Here is a 17899-nt window from a genome sequence, read left to right on the forward strand (position 1 = left end):
GCTTCTATTGGGCGGTCGCTTAGTGACGCCGCTGTGATGCCGCACGAGCGGCCCCCTTAGAAAAGAGGCGGTTCGCCGGCGACGTCGCTTGGCAGGTAAGTATGTGTGATGGGGGTAAGCAATGTTGTGCGCCACGGGCAGCGATTTGCCCGTGACGCACAACCGACGGGGGCAGGTATGCTCGCTAGTTACATCGATAGCAATATCGCTGCATGTAAAGTGCCCTTTACTCATTACTTTGCGAGTATTTCCCATTGACTTGCATTGCACATGCTGTTCGGAATGAATACGCCAGTATTAGACAGTACTCGTTATGAGAATAGCAAGTACCAATAGTTAGGCATCGCTCAACTCTACATGAAATCATTTATATGCACCATCTCTATACCCTCATCTTATATATATTAGCTGGCTGCACTTATGACATTGAGGGTGACTTATATTTAAGGGACATTGGACATAACCTTTTTTAAACAGGAATAAATTGATAATTTCCTTTCCCTATACCTTGGTATTTGTTGGGCCACTTTTCTGGGCTAATCACTTGTGATACAGAATAGTGGTCCCATATGTACCTTCACTATTTGAACAAATATAGAGCTACGGCGGTCTTCTTAATTTTAATGTTTATAATAGTATAATTTTAACTAATAAAAGTTATATTTTATTTCTCATACTGGTTCTTATCCTTTCAGCTCCCCTGTTATAATTTCTCTACGCATCTACACCTTACCGATGATAGTCCACCTGTAAGAAAGATACAATTTCCTCGACTGAACAAGTTAAAGAGGTTTTCTCAAAATCAACTTCTCATGGATAGGTTACATATGTCTGGCGGTCGGACACTTAATGCCTATTATATCTTATGAATAGGTGATAATTCTGGAAAACTCCTTTAAACTGAATTTGAATGAATAAAGAATTACTTTGCCCATATATAATGCATTCATTCCACACTAGATTATAGATTATCACAGTCAGTATGATGATATGTAAAAGAACTGATGGATCCATAAATTTTCATTACTTAGCAAGGCATGAATTTATGGCTATAAGTTAACATAACATTTAATATGTATGACTTCACTATGGAAGATTAGTTCATCTTCAAAGAATAGCAATTTCCTTGCTAAATTTGCAAAGTGCCTTTAAAAGCTGAAAGAGGAGTAAAAAAGCTGGTTAATCGCTAGGTATTGTGGCGTTATTATAAACTGAGATGAAAAAATGTTTATAATTTTGACCTTAGTGACTCGTGTAAGCTCAGCTTTTTTCAGTTTTAATATTGTTTCACAGTTTGTGCTGTTAAATCAAAAGGTTATCTATAATACATTTGGCCCTATTAATGCAAAAGAGCAGTGGTATTCAAAAGACATTTATTCATTATTAATATAGGTATAATAAAGAATCATTTATGAGGATTTAGATGAGATTTTTATCATCAAAAGCTTAAAAGGGAAAGTTATTTTTGCTTCAGGACAAAGACGAGGAGTCAGTTAATGTAAAATAGAAAGTCAACACAAAATTGTATAAAAAATAATTCTTAGTGAAATACGTCAATTTTATCTCCACGACAGAAGAATAACACAACTAATAGAAGAGTTTAAGTAATGCTATGCGTACTGCACAAATATCATCTGTCATTGTCACACCTAGTATACAGATAAGTCATGCTTCTTCTTTAAAGGCAACCAGTCACGTCAGCTAATACTAATAACCTGTGGATATGGTGCTAATCTGTAGGCTTATAGTCCTGGAAATGTGCCCGGCCACCCAACTGGAAGTGTGGTTCGTGGAAAAAAATACATTTTATTACTTCTGGGGGCCGCCACAGGTTACTCATACAGGCATGTCGGGGTGACTTCAGTCACTGCTACTGGTAATAGAAATGTGAGTGGCGGCTGTCAGCAAGTCCTGGTGGCACCTTGACTGTGCCGAACCGGCAGTCAGTCAAAGTGCCGGGGCATGCACACAGCCAACATACAAAGTCGTCGACGGTGCCCCCGGATCCGAGACCCCTCGAGCCACGGACTGTCCGGATACGAGCAGCCCGGCTGCCCCGGGGCGCCACAGCTTTTAAAAAACTTGCGTAGTCGGCAGGATTCAGACTAGACCCACCAAAACGGGTGACAGCGCGCCTTTTTTTGGACCAAAATTTGAACTAGCCGCCATTTTCTAGACTGTAAAATTGCTGCGCCATCAGTAAAAGGGTGCGAAACCTGAACTCCCCGCCACTAGGGAGTGTCCAGGATGTAAGAGGACAGCCCAAGGCAGAGACACCGGAACTCTGCAAAAACAAGCTTCTGGATGCCGGAGGGAAAGGATGTCTGCCCCAGGGGAGCAGGAGTCTGGCGACCTGGAGCCAGGAACTGCCGCCTGGCTGGACTGGAAGCTAACCCAGTTCTGCGTCCAGACGCAGGTCCAGTCAGTCCGGCAACTGATGGAGTGGTGTGCAGAGCTGCGAGACTTAGCTGTGGCGGTGCGGGCCCATGGAAGCCAGGCCACGTGACCAGTGCCAGTCCAGGAGGTGGCCACCCAGTTCCCCTTCCCCTTACTGATGCCACTTGGGGTGGTGGTGGAGCGAGAGTGCCGCACCACCGGAGAGCACCAGTTGGAGCCTACCACCAGCAGTGACCTGATGCCTGCCTCAGCCACGGATCAGTCTGCAACCCCAGCCCCAACGGCCAGACCAGACCAGGCTGCAATGCTTCCACAACCAGCCGAGTAGGACCAGGCCACACCGCTGTCATCACCAGCCGAGGACGCAGTAGCAACACCTGATGCCCTGCCTGTGATGACCTTGCCTACCATGAAGGAGGAGAAGGACATCGCTGACCCCACCTTCGAGGCTCCACCAGCTGCCATTGCCAGGGCTCTAGCAACAAAATTCCCGGAGATGAGCCAACCTGCCCCGCCCGGGATCCTGACCCGTTTCCCGCCTTAGATTGTCCAGGCAGCTGGCTTGGGTGCTGCAGTCTGAGGAGGCATGCTGGGCCATGGCCTTAAAGTTGTCCCGGTAACGGGAGGAAAGGGAGACCCAGATGGCCCAAACGGAGGCTCGTGATCTGCGGGAGAAGCAGACACTCCCGCTGGCCACATGGGAAGCCCGTGGGGCCCGCTACATGGGCGTAGTGGACCAGTTCAAACAGAAGAAAGGTTGGGGATTCATCTCTGAACCGGGCCACAGTGTGGGCGTGTTCGTGTCCCATTGGGGCGTGAGAGTTCACCTGCCCAGGGGTCCCTCTGGACGGGACCTGAACGTGGACGACATGGTGTCCTATACCAGGCATCATGGGGAGCCGAGCTGGTATGCTCTAGATGTAGAGCCGCAGCGAGCAAGGGTTGTTGAAGAAGCACCCAGCCCCGCACACCCTTCAGCAACACCACAATAAGGTAACTGTGCCCAGTTATACAGAGACTGCTAACCTGTTCCAGTTGAATGAGTTAAATGTTACAGTAAATGTTTTAATGCCTTGAAAAGTTAAAATGTTGCCAAATGCCTTGAACTTTGAGAAATTTGCACAAGTTATGCTTTGAAAAAGTTAACCATGGACCTAAGTCACAGGACTGGAAGTGACACAAACTTTCAATGTAAAATGTTGCACTATTGTGTGCTAAACCTAGTTAAATCTGCAGCTTGCTGTACAGGAGGGTGGCAGGCGCAGGAAGGGTCCGTGGCGGAGTGGACCAGGACCCCATCACCACAGGAATCGGTGACACTCTCCCAGGATGGGAGACCCCTCTTTTAGCCAGGTGACAGGGCTGGGCACCGTGAGCTAACGGGCAGCCAACTGAAGAGAGGGACCAGACCTGGGGGAGGAGAGAGTGACCTGGGAAGTGTGGGCAGACAGCGGGAGGAGTTAGTTAATGAGTGAGAGAGTCAGAGAGAGTAAGGAGTTGAGGAGAGAAGAATGTGGTAGTAAAGGAAAGGTGTCAAGACAGACAAAGGAATCTTGAGACACATTGAAAGTAGAAAAGACTCTGCAAAGACCTGAGAAGAAAGAACAGCCACTCAGAGGAGGAAAATAGCTGGACAGCAAGAGAGCAAGCTCCAAAGACAGAGGGATCCTGTCAGGTGGACATCCAGGGCTCACAGTACTTTGCACGCACAGGGTGCAGATCCCAGAACAGACCAGGACTTCAAGCCATCTGTTAACTCTGCCAGGTGGGTGGGTATACAGGACTCATCTGCCACCACTAATGTCCGAGGCATCAGCAGCAAAGGGAGGACCGGTCCACATACCTTTAAACAGTCCAAGCTGCCTGCGGCAGGACCCAGACACCAGGAGGACCTCCAAGTGCTCCACGCCAGGGAGGACCCACATACACCAGAGTGCACAGGTGGAGAGTGGCACCAGGTTGGCCGGCACAGCCATCAGGGACACGGGTGCACCTGGGATCCAGTACGTCCCCAGGGAGGGAAGCCAGTAAGTAAAAACAATCAAACTGCACTCTCTGTCTGGACTGCTTCATTGCGCTGTGCCTCCACATTAACCCTTCACCTACCCCTTGGGAAAAACCCTGCTCACGGAGGGTTCCACAATCCACGCTGCCTTCATCCATCATCCCCAGTGGGAACCCACAGCGGCGGCCATACCATACCTGGCCGCAAACCGCAAGTGGCGTAGTCGGACTTTTTTTTATTATTATTATTTTTATTTTTCATTTAAAACTGGTCGACGGTGCCCCCGAATCCGGGACCCCTCAAGCCACAGACCGTCCGGATCTGAGAAGCCCGGCTGCCCTGGGGCGCGACACTAGCTCCTTAAGAACCCTGGTGTATACCCCCTCATCCCCCGGGGAGGGTCAGCCGGGACAGAAGTAGTTTATCCCACCCACACAGGGTAAAAACCAAACTCACTGCACACACACACAGAGGTACGACAATATGTGCTGAGAAGGAAATAAAGAACCAGAGAGGAAATAACAAACAATAAGGATATTTCCACAACACACCAAATAACGCACATGAGATCACCAGAGCTAGATCCCCACAGCACAAGGACCAGTATTTGCAAATGAAGCTATAATCGGTATGGCGGAATAGGCAACACCATCTTTTAAAGGGTGGAGGCGACAGTGATAGCTCTCCAGTAACCTGTAACCCTAGCAGCAATCCAGAGGCCAACAGAAATTAAGTCCTCCTAGACTGATCACTAGTAAGTACACAGCCGGTTGAGGCCCGATTCTGACTGAGTTGCACAAACGCACCAGGTGGTTTGTGAGACTCTGCAGTGTGAACAGGGCGAGAAGTCACCTGGTGAGTTTAGCGCTGAACACCGTCTGATAGTGGCACAATGTTAGGTTTGCAAAAATTGAATGGGATATACACCTGGCTATGCCACTAATGATAAAAAGATAAGGTGCTTGTGCAGTTTATAACATAAGCCAGAGTTCACATTGTAGAGATTATGCCTGTTATAGCCAGAAACATGTTAGAAAATCTTTTAACCTGTGATGCTATGGAATCCTATACATACTGTTTTTTAATGGATAACAAATAATGAGGAATTTTATTTTATCTACCCTGAAGAAAGTGCTGACTTTCTCTTTCCAATATGTTCGCCTGCTCAGGAATGTGTCTATTTAACCAGAAGTCACCCAAGTTGTCCCATGTCAATGCATGTTAGCATAGTTTGTTTGGCATGCAGGGAGGGGCAGAGTGCCCTACATTATATATAGGCTAACGCCCAGAAATGATCATGTAAAGGAAGAACGGAGCTTTAAGCAGAGCCATGGGCGGAGTGTGCCATGACTCAGCTTTAGAGGGCAAGCAAGAGGTTAAAAGCAGAGCAAGCTGGGCTGTGCTGTGGTTTGATACTTTAAGGGGAGGTAGTTTAGGGAGGTGTGGTCAGGAGATTTGTAGGAACGTATATAGGTTGAGGTACAAGGGATGGCCTGCAATCGGCACATAGGCACCACTACTGAAGGTGCCGCCCTCCCTCCCTGATGAATGGGGTGGACAAAGATGATTAGTTACTGTATGTGTATATGTGTATGTATATGTATATATATATATATATATATATATATATATATATATATATATATATATATATATATGTGTGTATATGTTTACATGTATGTGGATAGAAAAAATAAATAAATAGATACATTTTGAGGTAAAGTTTAACGGGTCATTTCGGCATTGTGGGGGAGGCAGAGGTTCTTGGAGTTGGGAGCAAAATTGTGGTTAAGGGATAGTACATCTGGTGGATGTAACCTCCCATTTGGGATCTGGTGGATAAATGGTGGTGGGGGGTGGCACATCTGGTAGATATAATATCCCATTTTGGATCAGATCCTAGTTAATTGCCTGCCAGATGGAGGGCTCTTCAGGGAGGAGTCCCTGGGAGTCAGTGATGTTGGTAATTTTTCCAGCAATAGTGGTGCCCCCAAAATTGTGGTAGCTGCTGGGAGTAATGCTGGATGGTTTCAGGTATGAATGGCTTCCACCAGGCTTTGGAGCTCCAAGAACCTCCTCACCTCTCATGTTGATTTATTGTTTGTTTGTTATAATAAAGGCCGATTTGGCCATAATTAATCCAAAATGGTTGTCTATTGTTTGTGGAAGGGGATCCAGGTATGGGGTGGTGGTGGACACAAAGGGGAGGTAAATTAATGTACTAGGTGAAACCTCTACAATACTGCAGTCATGAATGGTGCACTCTAGACTGGAACGCACCGCTCATTACGTGGAGTTCCAGTGCGTGAGTACGCAGCACACCAATTAGTGAGCTGGCAATTGCAAACACTGCTGAAGTACTGCCAGATTGGTGGCAGCTGTAACTGACTTGCAGAAATGGGTACATACGTGGCATACCTTCACAAGTAGCTGAGCCCAATCTGGGTAGTTTTTCAGAAACCCCTGAACCACTAAGTTGAGCATGTGGGCCAGGCATGGTACAGGTGCATTTCAAAAAATTAGAATATCATCAAAAAGTTAATTTATTTCAGTAATTCAATACAAAAATTGAAACACATATATTATATAGAGTCATTACAAACAGAGGGATCTATTTCAAGTGTTTTTTTCTGTTAATGTTAATGATTATGGCTTACAGCCAATGAAAACCCAAAAGTCATTATCTCAGAAAATTAGAATAATTAACACAAAACACCTGCAAAGGCTTCCTAAACATTTAAAATGGTCCCTTAGTCTGGTTCAGTAGGCTACACAATCATGGGGAAGACTGCAGACTTGACAGATGTCCAGAAGGCAGTCATTGACACACTCCACAAGGAGGGAAAGCCACAAAAGGTTATTGCTAAAGAAGCTAGCTGTTCACAGAGTGCTGTATCCAAGCATATTAAGGCCGGTTTCAGACATCCGTGTTTCAGGTACGTGGGACATCCATTTTTAACACAGCAAAAATAGGCATGGGATCCCCTCTATTTTTGGTAACCTGCCAAGGTACAGCAGACAGCTGAGGGTAACAGCCTGCAAGTGCAGCTGGCCCTGTGCTGGATATGAAAATTGGGGTGGACCCCACGTCATTATTTATTTTTATTTTTAAATTAAAAAATAAAAATTCTATATCTATATAGTTATTCTTTCTGTCTATTTTATATATTCTTTCTTATTTTCTTTCTATATATCTCTCTCTCTATCTTATATGTTCTATCTATTTTATCTATTCTATCTATCTTCTATCTATTTTATCTATGTTTCTATCTAGAATTTTTCAGGCTTTGGCCATCTTTTACACATTAAAAAAACATTAATTTCAGTATCATGCATTTTTTACTGGTACCAGTATAAGCCAGATCAGACACCCCATACTTTGCACTGACGAGGGGCAATCTCCCTAAAACACTGTGTCTGCAGTGCAAATTGGGATTCTGATCTGGCATTAATCCTAAGGGTTTACTTTACACGTTGCGACATCGCTACCGAAATATCGTCGGGGTCACGGTTGCTGTGACGCACATCCGGCACCCGTAGCGACATTGCAATGTGTAAATCCTAGGAGTGACGATGAACGAGCGCAAAACAGTCAAAAATCACTGATCTGTGTCACGTCGTTCATTTTCATAATGTCGCTCCAGCTGCAGGTATGATGTTGTTTGTCGCTCCAGCGGCGTCACACATCACTGTGTGTGAAGCCGCAGGAACGACAAACATCTCCTTACCTGCGTCCACCGTCAATGCGGAAGGAAGAAGGTGGGCGGGATGTTATGTCCCACTCATCTCCGGCCCTCCACTTCTATTGGCCAGCCGCTTAGTGATGTCGCGGAGATGTCGCGGTGACGCCGAACGCACCTCCCCCTTGAAGGAGGAATTGTTCGGCGGTCACCGCGACGTCGCCGACCAGGTATGTGCGTGTGATGCTGCCGTAGCGATAATGTTCCCTACAGCAGCAATGACAAGATATCGCATGTGCGACGGGGGCGGGTACTATCGCGCTCAACATCGCTAGCCGATGCTAGCGGTGTCGCAACGTGTAAAGTACCCCTAAGTCTTATGAAAAAGCTTGTTTTAAAAAGCCATTTTTGACTTTTAGGATTGCTGCTTCCAATAGGTGACGAGAGTTTTTCTCCTTCCTCACTGGAGGGACAATTTGAATAATTCCCAGAGGGGTATTGCAGCTATAAGTCCCCTCACTGGCAGCCAGACTGGTTTGTCAGGTCTCCGTAAGGAGAATAGTCTTCCCTGTGGTCCCCACATAGCTTCTCATAAACCAGATCAGACACATCATACTTTGGACTGACAAGGGGCAATCACCCTGAAACACTGTATCTGCAAATTGGGATTCTGATCTGGCATTAATCCTAAGGGATACTTTGCACGTTGTGACATAGCTACTGCGATGTCGTTGGGGGTCAAATCGAAAGTGACGCACATCCAGCGCCAGTAACGACGACGCAACGTGTAAAGCCTAGATGCACCGATAAACGATCGCAAAAGCGTCGTAAATCGGTGATCTGTGTAGTGTCGGCCATTTTCATAATTTTGCTGCAGCGACAGGTACGATGTTGTTCCTCGTTCCTGCGGCAGCACACATCGCTGTGTGTGAAGCCGCAGGAGCGAGGAACTTCTCCTTACCTGCCTCCACCGGCTATGCGGAAGAAAGGAGGTGGACGGGATGTTTACGTCCCACTCATCTCTGCCCCTCCGCTTCTATTGGCCGCCTGCCGTGTGACGTCGCTATGACACCGCACGACCCGCCCCCTTAGGAAGGAGGCGGGTCACCGGCCAGAGCGACGTCGCAGGGCAGGTAAGTGCGTTTGAAGCTGCCGTAGTGATAGCTGCCGTAGGGAACATTATCACAAGATATCGCATGTGTGACGAGGGCAGGTACTATCGCGCTCGGCATCGCTATCATCGGCTAGCGATGTCGCCACGTGCAAAATACCCCTAAGTCTTATGAAAAGGCTTGTTTTAAAAAGCCACTTTTATAGTTTGTCTCCATCTTTTCTGGAGGGACAATTTGAATTTTACTGGTACCAGTCACATGGATGTCACACGTATGTCACACATATGTAAACACGGACGTCACATGGACGACGCACGTATGACACACAGATGTCAAACGGATGACCATACCGGTGCGTGTGTCTTGCACCTGTTTAAACACAGACATCTCAAAGGGGCCTAATGGAAGGTTGAGTATAAGGATAAAGTGTGGTAGAAAAAGGTGCACAAGCAACCAGGATAACCACAGCCTTGATAGGATTGTTAAGAAAAGGCCATTCAAAAATTTTGGGGAGATAAACAAGGAGTGGACTGCTCCTGGAGTCCGTGCTTCAAGAACCACCACACACAGACGTACCCAGGATATGGGCTACAACTGTCGCGTTCTTTGTGTCAAGCCACTCATGACCAATAGACAACGCCAGAAACCTCTTATCTGGGCCAAGGGAAAAAAAACTGTGCTTTTGCTCAGTGATCCAAGGTGTTGTTTTCAGATGAAGTTAAATTTTGCATTTCATTTACAAATAAAGGTCCCAGAGTCTGGAGGAAGAGTGGAGAGGCCACAATCCAAGCTGCTTGAGGTCTAATGTGACGTTTCCTCAATCAACCCAGCCAGAATCCTACTCCACACTGATGAGGGGCAATTCCCCGAAACAGCTGTCTGTGGATGGATACCTAGCCTTGGTATTTCCCTTGTCATATCTTTAAACTTGTCAAAAAGTTGGATTTTGACTATAAGGGCCACTTAATATGGTGGTTATGGTGGTCTCCTAAAAAGAGTCACCCCTTGGCTGGGCCCTTCCCGGAGGGATATCTGGCTGGTTTCTGTGTTGAGACTCCTAACAGAGGCTCCATGGACCTTTTTGATTAGCGTAAGACAACCTGGGAGAGTAGTGCATGTTTGACACCCCACGGTGCAAAAGATATGAGCTTACCTCCGTACCTCGTATACCTGTCGCCGGGCCAGTGGTTTGTCGAAGTCGTGACCTGACCCAGTTCCATGGCCCCGTGGTGCACAGTAAAAGGGAGGCTAGCAAGGATTGTCCTGGAGAGGTAGTCACCCGTTACAGTGGTGACTGGGGTCCCAGCCTTCTCCGATGCGGACCCTTCCTCCGACCTTTCCTCCTCCAGGAGTGGAACAGATGATGTCGACTATGCCACCTGTAGTGTGCGGCCAGGGATAAGGCCGCCGCTGCATGGTATCTCGCCGGGGGTAATGTTGGGGTGCAGCTGGGATGATATTGCTCCCCACAGGCGTTGCACCCCCCTGGGAGTGAGAACGGGGAACTGGGAATCGCCAGATAACAAGGCGACGACAAACTGAGTCAGAGTCACTGGGTTGCGGGTTTCAGATCCTATTTACTCACAGTTCTTTCATATTCACTGAAATGACTCTGTTCGTTCCCAAGCAGGACAGAGGTCAAGTCTGGTGAGGCAGCCTGTGGACTTTCTTCTCCTGTGCTCTCGTGTGGTGGTCCCCTCCTTGTCTCTGGAGCTCTTGGGACCCCTTACTCTGCCACCCGAAGCTGCAGGACTCTGTAATCTTATTCTCCTCCATGCCACACGACTACCAGTCCCAGGCTCTCAGTTCCTTCCCAGCTAGCCACCTCCCCCATTTTCAAATCTCTGACGACTAATGGATCGGGAACCTCCTAACTGGCATCTTCCTCAGCTTAGGGCCCTAGCCTTCAACTCCCCTGGTCCCCGGTAAGGAAAGGGTGTATAACCAGTCTGGACTCGGTGATACCTCTGCTCCACTCCCTGAGAGAGCTGCTCCCCTAGAGATGCACAACATGCATCCACTCTCTCTCACGTCTTCCAGCATTCTGACCAAAATGAAAGTAACTGTCCCCTTTGTAACTTCCCCCTGCACATGCCCCCACCTCAGGAATGTCCTCTCTGCATGCATGTGTGAGGCTGTGTGAGCAAAAATGAAACTTACCAGGTTAACCTCTGCCTGCCTGGATGGATATTATAAGATACATAAGAATATATATATATATATATATATATATATATATATATATATATATATATATATATATATAAACAGTACAATACCCTGTAGCACCCAGTCTCAGGGGCGCTACATTCCGCCAGAGCGAAACGCAGCACTCCTGGGCTGCAAGAGAAAACTACACCACCAAATTTTCATATTTCAACAAATAACACGTCCCTTTTACCGAGAACCAATAAAGTAAAGGAAGAAACAGGAGGAAAAAGAAGGAGAAAAAAAGAAAGGAAAAAGAAACAGTGGCATAAATCAAGTCATTAAACTTTGCGGAACAGGCCTCCTTGCGATGCTCCAGAGCCCTCCAAGTACCCAGGTTTAGGGAATTAGAATGGTAGTCCGATCCTGATGCGGGCTGAGGTGCCGGGCTCCCCCTCCAGCCACCACTCGCCAAGGCTCACATCCGTGCAGTCCAAGTTATCTCCCAATCTTCTCCTGGTCCTGGGGAGGCAGGGTTCCTGGCTCCTAGTGAATGTCCAACAAAGGGGGCAAGCACTAGTTTTTGCGCCTAGCTGCAATCCCACCCATGAAGGGCGGGTCAGTCCACTCTCTGTTGGTAAGCATGGCGCCCATCCCATTCTCAATGGACGCCATTTTTACATTCCCAGTCTTGTAGTCATGGTGCCCACAGCCGCGGGCACAAAATAAGCATACGACAGTCCAGTAAAGGCACACAGTACCCATTGGATTGGGCATGCAATCCTGCCGACTACGCCAGTTGTGACACCCCATGGAGCTCAAGATAGGAACTTACCTCCGTAGCTTGTATACCCGTCGCCGGGCCAGTGGTTTGTTGAAGTCGTGGCCTGACCCAGTTCTGTGGCCGCGTGGTGCACAGTAAAAGGGAGGCTAGCAAGGATTGTCCTGGAGAGGTAGTCACCCGGTTATAGTGGTGACTGGGGTCCCAGCCTTCTCTGCTGCGGACCCTTCCTCCGACCTTTCCTCCTCCAGGAGTGGAACGGATGATGTCGACTATGCCACCTGTAGTGTGCGGCCAGGGATAAGGCCGCCGCTGCATGGTACCTCGCCGGGGGTAATGTTGGGGTGCAGCTGGGATGATATTGCGCCCCACAGGCGTTGCGCCCCCCCGGGAGTGAGAATGGGGAACTGGGAATCGCCAGATAACAAGGCGACGACAAACCGAGTCAGAGTCACTGGGTTGCGGGTTTCAGATCCTTTTTACTCACAGTTCTTTCATATTCACTGCAATAACTCCGTTCGTTCCCAAGCAGGACGGAGGTCAAGTCTGGTGAGGCAGCATGTGGACTTTCTTCTCCTGTGCTCTCGTGTGGTGGTCCCCTCCTTGTCTCTGGAGCTCTTGGGACCCCTTACTCTGCCACCCGAAGCGAAACTTACCAAGTTAACCTCAGCCTGCACGGACGGATATTATAAGATACATAAGATACATAAGAATATAAATATATAGTACAATACCCTGTAGCACCAAGTCTCAGGAGCGCTAGACATGCATCATTGACACATAAGTGTCATATCTATGTGGTTCCAGTGCCTAGGCCCTCCGGAGAACCCTCCGGTCCTCCAGTAGGCCAGTGCAACTCTTCATAGCAGATTAAAGACGCACCTCCAAAGCATTTTTGACCCACACTCCCTTGGTAAAAACCATAAAAATTAGCAGTAAAGCAAAAGACCTCTATCAAAGGAACAGTATAGTGGAGTAAAAAACTTTTTGGAATACTTAGGAGAACAGCTTGAATAAAATAAGAGCAAAATTGGCCACTTTTGACCAGGCCCTCTTTATGGTGTAATTCCTTATGAGTGAGTCCCCATTTCAACAGAGATGATGTATTGTATGAGGAATTTGCTATACCTTCCTATGATTTAATTTGAAAAGACATTTAAAGATTTTTTTCCATATGAATTTGACAGAAATAAAAATGTAACATTCTTCATCAGATGCAGGAGTTATCCTCCATTAGGATGTTGCACACAGGCCTTTGCTGCTTTCTGCCCATTGAACCAAGCCCATATTACGGTTCCTGGTATTATTTTATACCACTAGAGTTGGCACCAGTTAATATTTTATGGCAAAGTAGCATATTCGTCAATTACTGTATGTCATTGTTTGCAATAGAGTTTTCTTTTAACCAACAAAATGCCTTCTTTGGTTTTATGAGAAGCTGTCATCATATTTTTAACACCTCATCTGAGAGCACCATAACGTACAAAGATCCCGATTCCAGTGATTTGTCAAATACTGGACTGTTTGCTGTAGTTTTGATAAAATTACAGTTTTATTAGCTGGAGATTATCACTAAAGGATTAGTAATCCTGCTGCCATATAGTATTCCATAGTTGTAACCCTGTCCCCACTATTATGTACAGTATACAAAAAGAGCCACCAGTCAGTGGTTTTTGCGAGGTTATAGGGAGCTCAGCATTCAAAAACTGATAGACTTAAGGCACATAAAAAGTTACTTTATCAAAACTGCTGCAAGCAATTAACTAAGTGACATCACTGAAATCAGGGACTCTTCATATGCTGCTTTCACAAATACCCGCTCACAGGTTATTTATTCCCTGTAAAGGGAATTTGTCAGCAGGTTTTTGCTACCGTATCTAATCTGAGAGCACCATGATGTAGGGACAGAAACCCTGATTCCAGCGATGTATCGCTTAGTTTACTGGGTGCAGCAGTTATGACAGAATCAGGCTGCTTTCACATTGAGTTATTACCTATGTTCACTCATCCTGTCGGGGCTTCCGTCCAAACCCCCCAGCTAAACAAATTTTGGACGCATGTGTACCGCCCCGGTGTTGGTCGGGCTGCTCGGATTCGGGATCGTGGTGGCTCAAGGGGCCCGGACCCGGGTTGGCGGACACTTTGATCCGTAAAAGGGGGGTATTTACAGGGGAGAAGTTCATGATGCCACCTGTGGGTTGCGGTACTGAGAGTACCGCTGCTGCCGTAAGGAGTACCGGGACAGATGGAGTTAAGTCTCTGTGTATCACAGGCACTGCGGGGAGCCCGTCCAGGTATCCGCTCCCACCGGTGTCACTTGACAATCCGGAGCCTGTCTCCATGCACAATTTCGTTGCCTGTTTGTGGCCCCGTGGCTTGAAGCTATTAGGGCCCCGCTCACTATGTGTAGTTTAGCTGTACTCTTGAGGGCTGGCACTTGGGACTTCAGTGGGCTGCTTTTTGGCTGGAAAACCCTGTCCCCCGCGTTGTGCTGATGCCCCCAATCTCTGAGCTCTGTGGGAAGGTCCTTGAAGGTCTCCTTCCTCTGCAGGTTAATTGCCAGGACGTTGAATCGGCCATTGTGCTCGGTAACGGTCAGTTTCTTTTAGGCTCGCTGGTGCCGACAGTCGTCCTAGATTATGTCCGTTGCACCCTCTTCTAATGTCACTGCCACTGGCCCCGACTCATCTGGTCCTGGACCGGCGTCTGTGACCCAACCTTGGTCTAGCTCCCCGGGTGCTAACACTCCAGCTCCTCACTCTTTGAGGGCTCTGAACTCTCTACTCTCCAACTTCCTCCCTCCCACCAGTCTGCCTGACCCCTAGGTGGGTGGCACATTTCCAGTTAAACTAACCCACTGGTGTGTCTGACAGGTCATGATGTGAGGTGTTGATTGGGATTTGTAATGCTGATGATAGTGACACCAATTTCTTAGGAACCTGGAACCATGAGGGGTAGTCCCTGCACCCTGGGTAAGTATTGCAATACCCTGTGACACCCTGATATACTCAGGGGTGCCACATTCTCCCTTGGTTAAACGTAGCTTGTCCCCGAGCTACAGGACACACAGAGTTTTTATTGAACTGGAACTGAAAAAAAGGATAACATATTAAATATGGAATACTCTTCCCATAAAGGGGAGGCAATACACTTAAACGTCACAAACTCACAGAGTCCAACACTAGAACACTTGGGAACGCTACTGGTTGTAGCGGTAGCTGGGGACTCAGCCTACTCCGCTGCAGCACCTTCTTGCGACAGTCCATTCCCATTGTCTCTTTGCCTTCAACACGCCACCCAAAACACCTGAACCCCTGATGCCACCGCTAGCCATGGTGTCACACCACCCCAAGTTCCTTGCAGTGTCCGTGGTGACAGGATTGAGGTCCTGATGGTTCAGAAGATGACTGTGGTAGGCACACTAGGTGCAACTACTTACACAAAGCACAAGTTCGTGCTGGCTGCTGCCAATCCTGCAGCCGTGGTCCATAATTAACTTTTTAATAATTGGTAGAAAATCAGGTGACTTTCCCGGTTAATTAGCATTTTCAACACTTTCAACTATGCAGGTTTTAAAAAAAAAAAAATAACAAATGCAATATAAAACAACAGTAACTACTTAAGGCAGCCGGGTTCTGCTACCATTACACTATTTTTCCATCCTTCATGGCATACCTGCTAACCTCCAGGGCATACCAGCCCCGCTCTCCACAATGTCAGCAATATGAAACCATATCTCCTGGTTTCAGGTTTCGGTCGGGGTGCCCATTTGGGAGGTGTTCGGCGACATCCGTCCTGGAGACAAACACCCCAGCAGCAAGGCCCGGCTCAAACATGAACACCCACCCCTTGATGGGGTCAAACCGTTCAATAAAGCCTCGGTACCATGGCCCCCTGACCCGGAAGGAAGCTTTCTTCAAATGCTCCTTTTCTCTTATGCGTGTGGGCGGCAACTTCTGACCAAAACTGCTCCCTGGCGGACATCTCCGCAAGCAGTTGCTGATGGTGTCTTTCCCAGTATGGGACGTGGACCTCAGGTTCCACCTCCTCCAGAGGAACTGGCTGCATTCGAATTCCTGCGGCCCCGGCAGCTACCGGGGGGCCACACTGCAGTGGAACCAGCATGCCGGCGGATTCCTCTCCTGCAGCAGCAACAAAACATACCGTATGTTCCGCAGCCGGGGTAGAAGTGGCCGAGTGCTCTGAAATGAGGTACAGGCCCAGTGAGGCGGCCTGGTCTGATCTGGCCGGGGATGGTATTGGAGTTGTTGCTGCCTGGTCTGGTCTGGCCGGTGGTAGAGCCAGAGGTGTTGCGACCTGCTCATTTTCCGCAGGGGCTGGAGGCTCCACTGTCAGTGTCGGGGGCAGCGGCTCGGCTATCGCTTCAGCCGAGGGTGGAGGAGGTGGCATGGCTGTCACGATGGCCGCGGGTAGACCGGGTTCCGCGGCCGGGTAGGCCAGATCAACCGGAACTGGGCTTCTGCTTACCCTCTCCACACGCAGGGCTTTCACTTCACGGGCCCGCACCACCGCGGCCACACTCCTGATCTCGATCCTCCAGTTGTCCAGCAGGAACAGGAACTGCGTCCGTATCCTCCTGCAGAGCCTCTCTGTCTCCTCTTCGATCCAGGTAGCCGTTCAAGGAGCGGAACGCTCAGGCGACTAGTCTCTTGGCACCGACATCCTGCTGCTCTCTCTTCCAGGAACTTTTGTGCAGAGTCCTGGTGTCCCTGCGCCAATCTCCGCCTTCACATCCTGTTATTCCCACGGGGCGGGGCATCAGCTTCGCGCCCTTTTCCTGGGGATGATGGGGCTGTTGTTGTTTTTAGGCGCCAAAAGGGCGGGCAAGATGGCGGCAAAAATGGCAGCAATCCAAACACACAGTCACAGCACAGTTTGGAACAGTTTTGCAAAGCGCACGTCACCCAGGTTAATGGGTCCAGTCCTTATCCTGTTTGTGACGCCAGGTAAGATTCAAGGTGTAGCGCCCCGGAGTTGTTCGGGCTGCTCGGATCCAGGATCGTGGTGGCTCGAGGGGCCCGGACCCGGGTTGGCGGATACTTTGATCCGTAAAAGGGGGGTATTTACAGGGGAGAAGTTTGTGATGCCACCTGTAGGTTGCGGTAATGGGAGTACCGCCACTGCTGTAAGGAGTACCGGGGCAGATGGAGTTAAGCAGCCTGATGTTAGTCCCTCCACAGGTAGGAAAGGCCCCGGGCTCAGGGATTTTGGTGGTTATTTGGGAGCGCAGGGTGCAGGGATCAGGGTACTCACTGCGGTAGTCGTGGTGCTGGATGAGGTTTATAAAGTAGACACACACACTGCAGGTAAACCAAAGTCTCTGTGTATCACAGGCACTGCGGGAAGCCCGTCCAGGTATCCGCTCCCACCGATGTCACTTGACAATCCGGAGCCTGCCTCCGTGCACAATTTAGTTGTCTGTGTGTGGCCCTGTGGCTTGAAGCTGTTAGGGCCCCGCTCACTATGTGTAGTTTAGCTGTGCTCTTTAGGGCTGGCACTTGGGACTTCAGTGGGCTGCTTTTTGGCTGGAAAACCCTGTCCCCCGCGTTGTGCTGATGCCCCCAATCTCCGAGGTCTGTGGGAAGGTCCCTGAAGGTCTCCTTCCTCTGCAGGTTAATTGCCAGGACGTTGAATCGGCTCCTGACCTAGGGTCCTGTACCCCATCATGCTCGGTACCGGTCAGTTTCTTTTAGACTTGCTGGTGCCGACTATCCTCCTAGACTATGTCCGTCGCACCCTCTTCCAATGTCACTGC

Source organism: Anomaloglossus baeobatrachus, chromosome 6 (genome assembly GCF_048569485.1).
Source record: "Anomaloglossus baeobatrachus isolate aAnoBae1 chromosome 6, aAnoBae1.hap1, whole genome shotgun sequence".
Lineage (NCBI taxonomy): Eukaryota > Metazoa > Chordata > Amphibia > Anura > Aromobatidae > Anomaloglossus > Anomaloglossus baeobatrachus.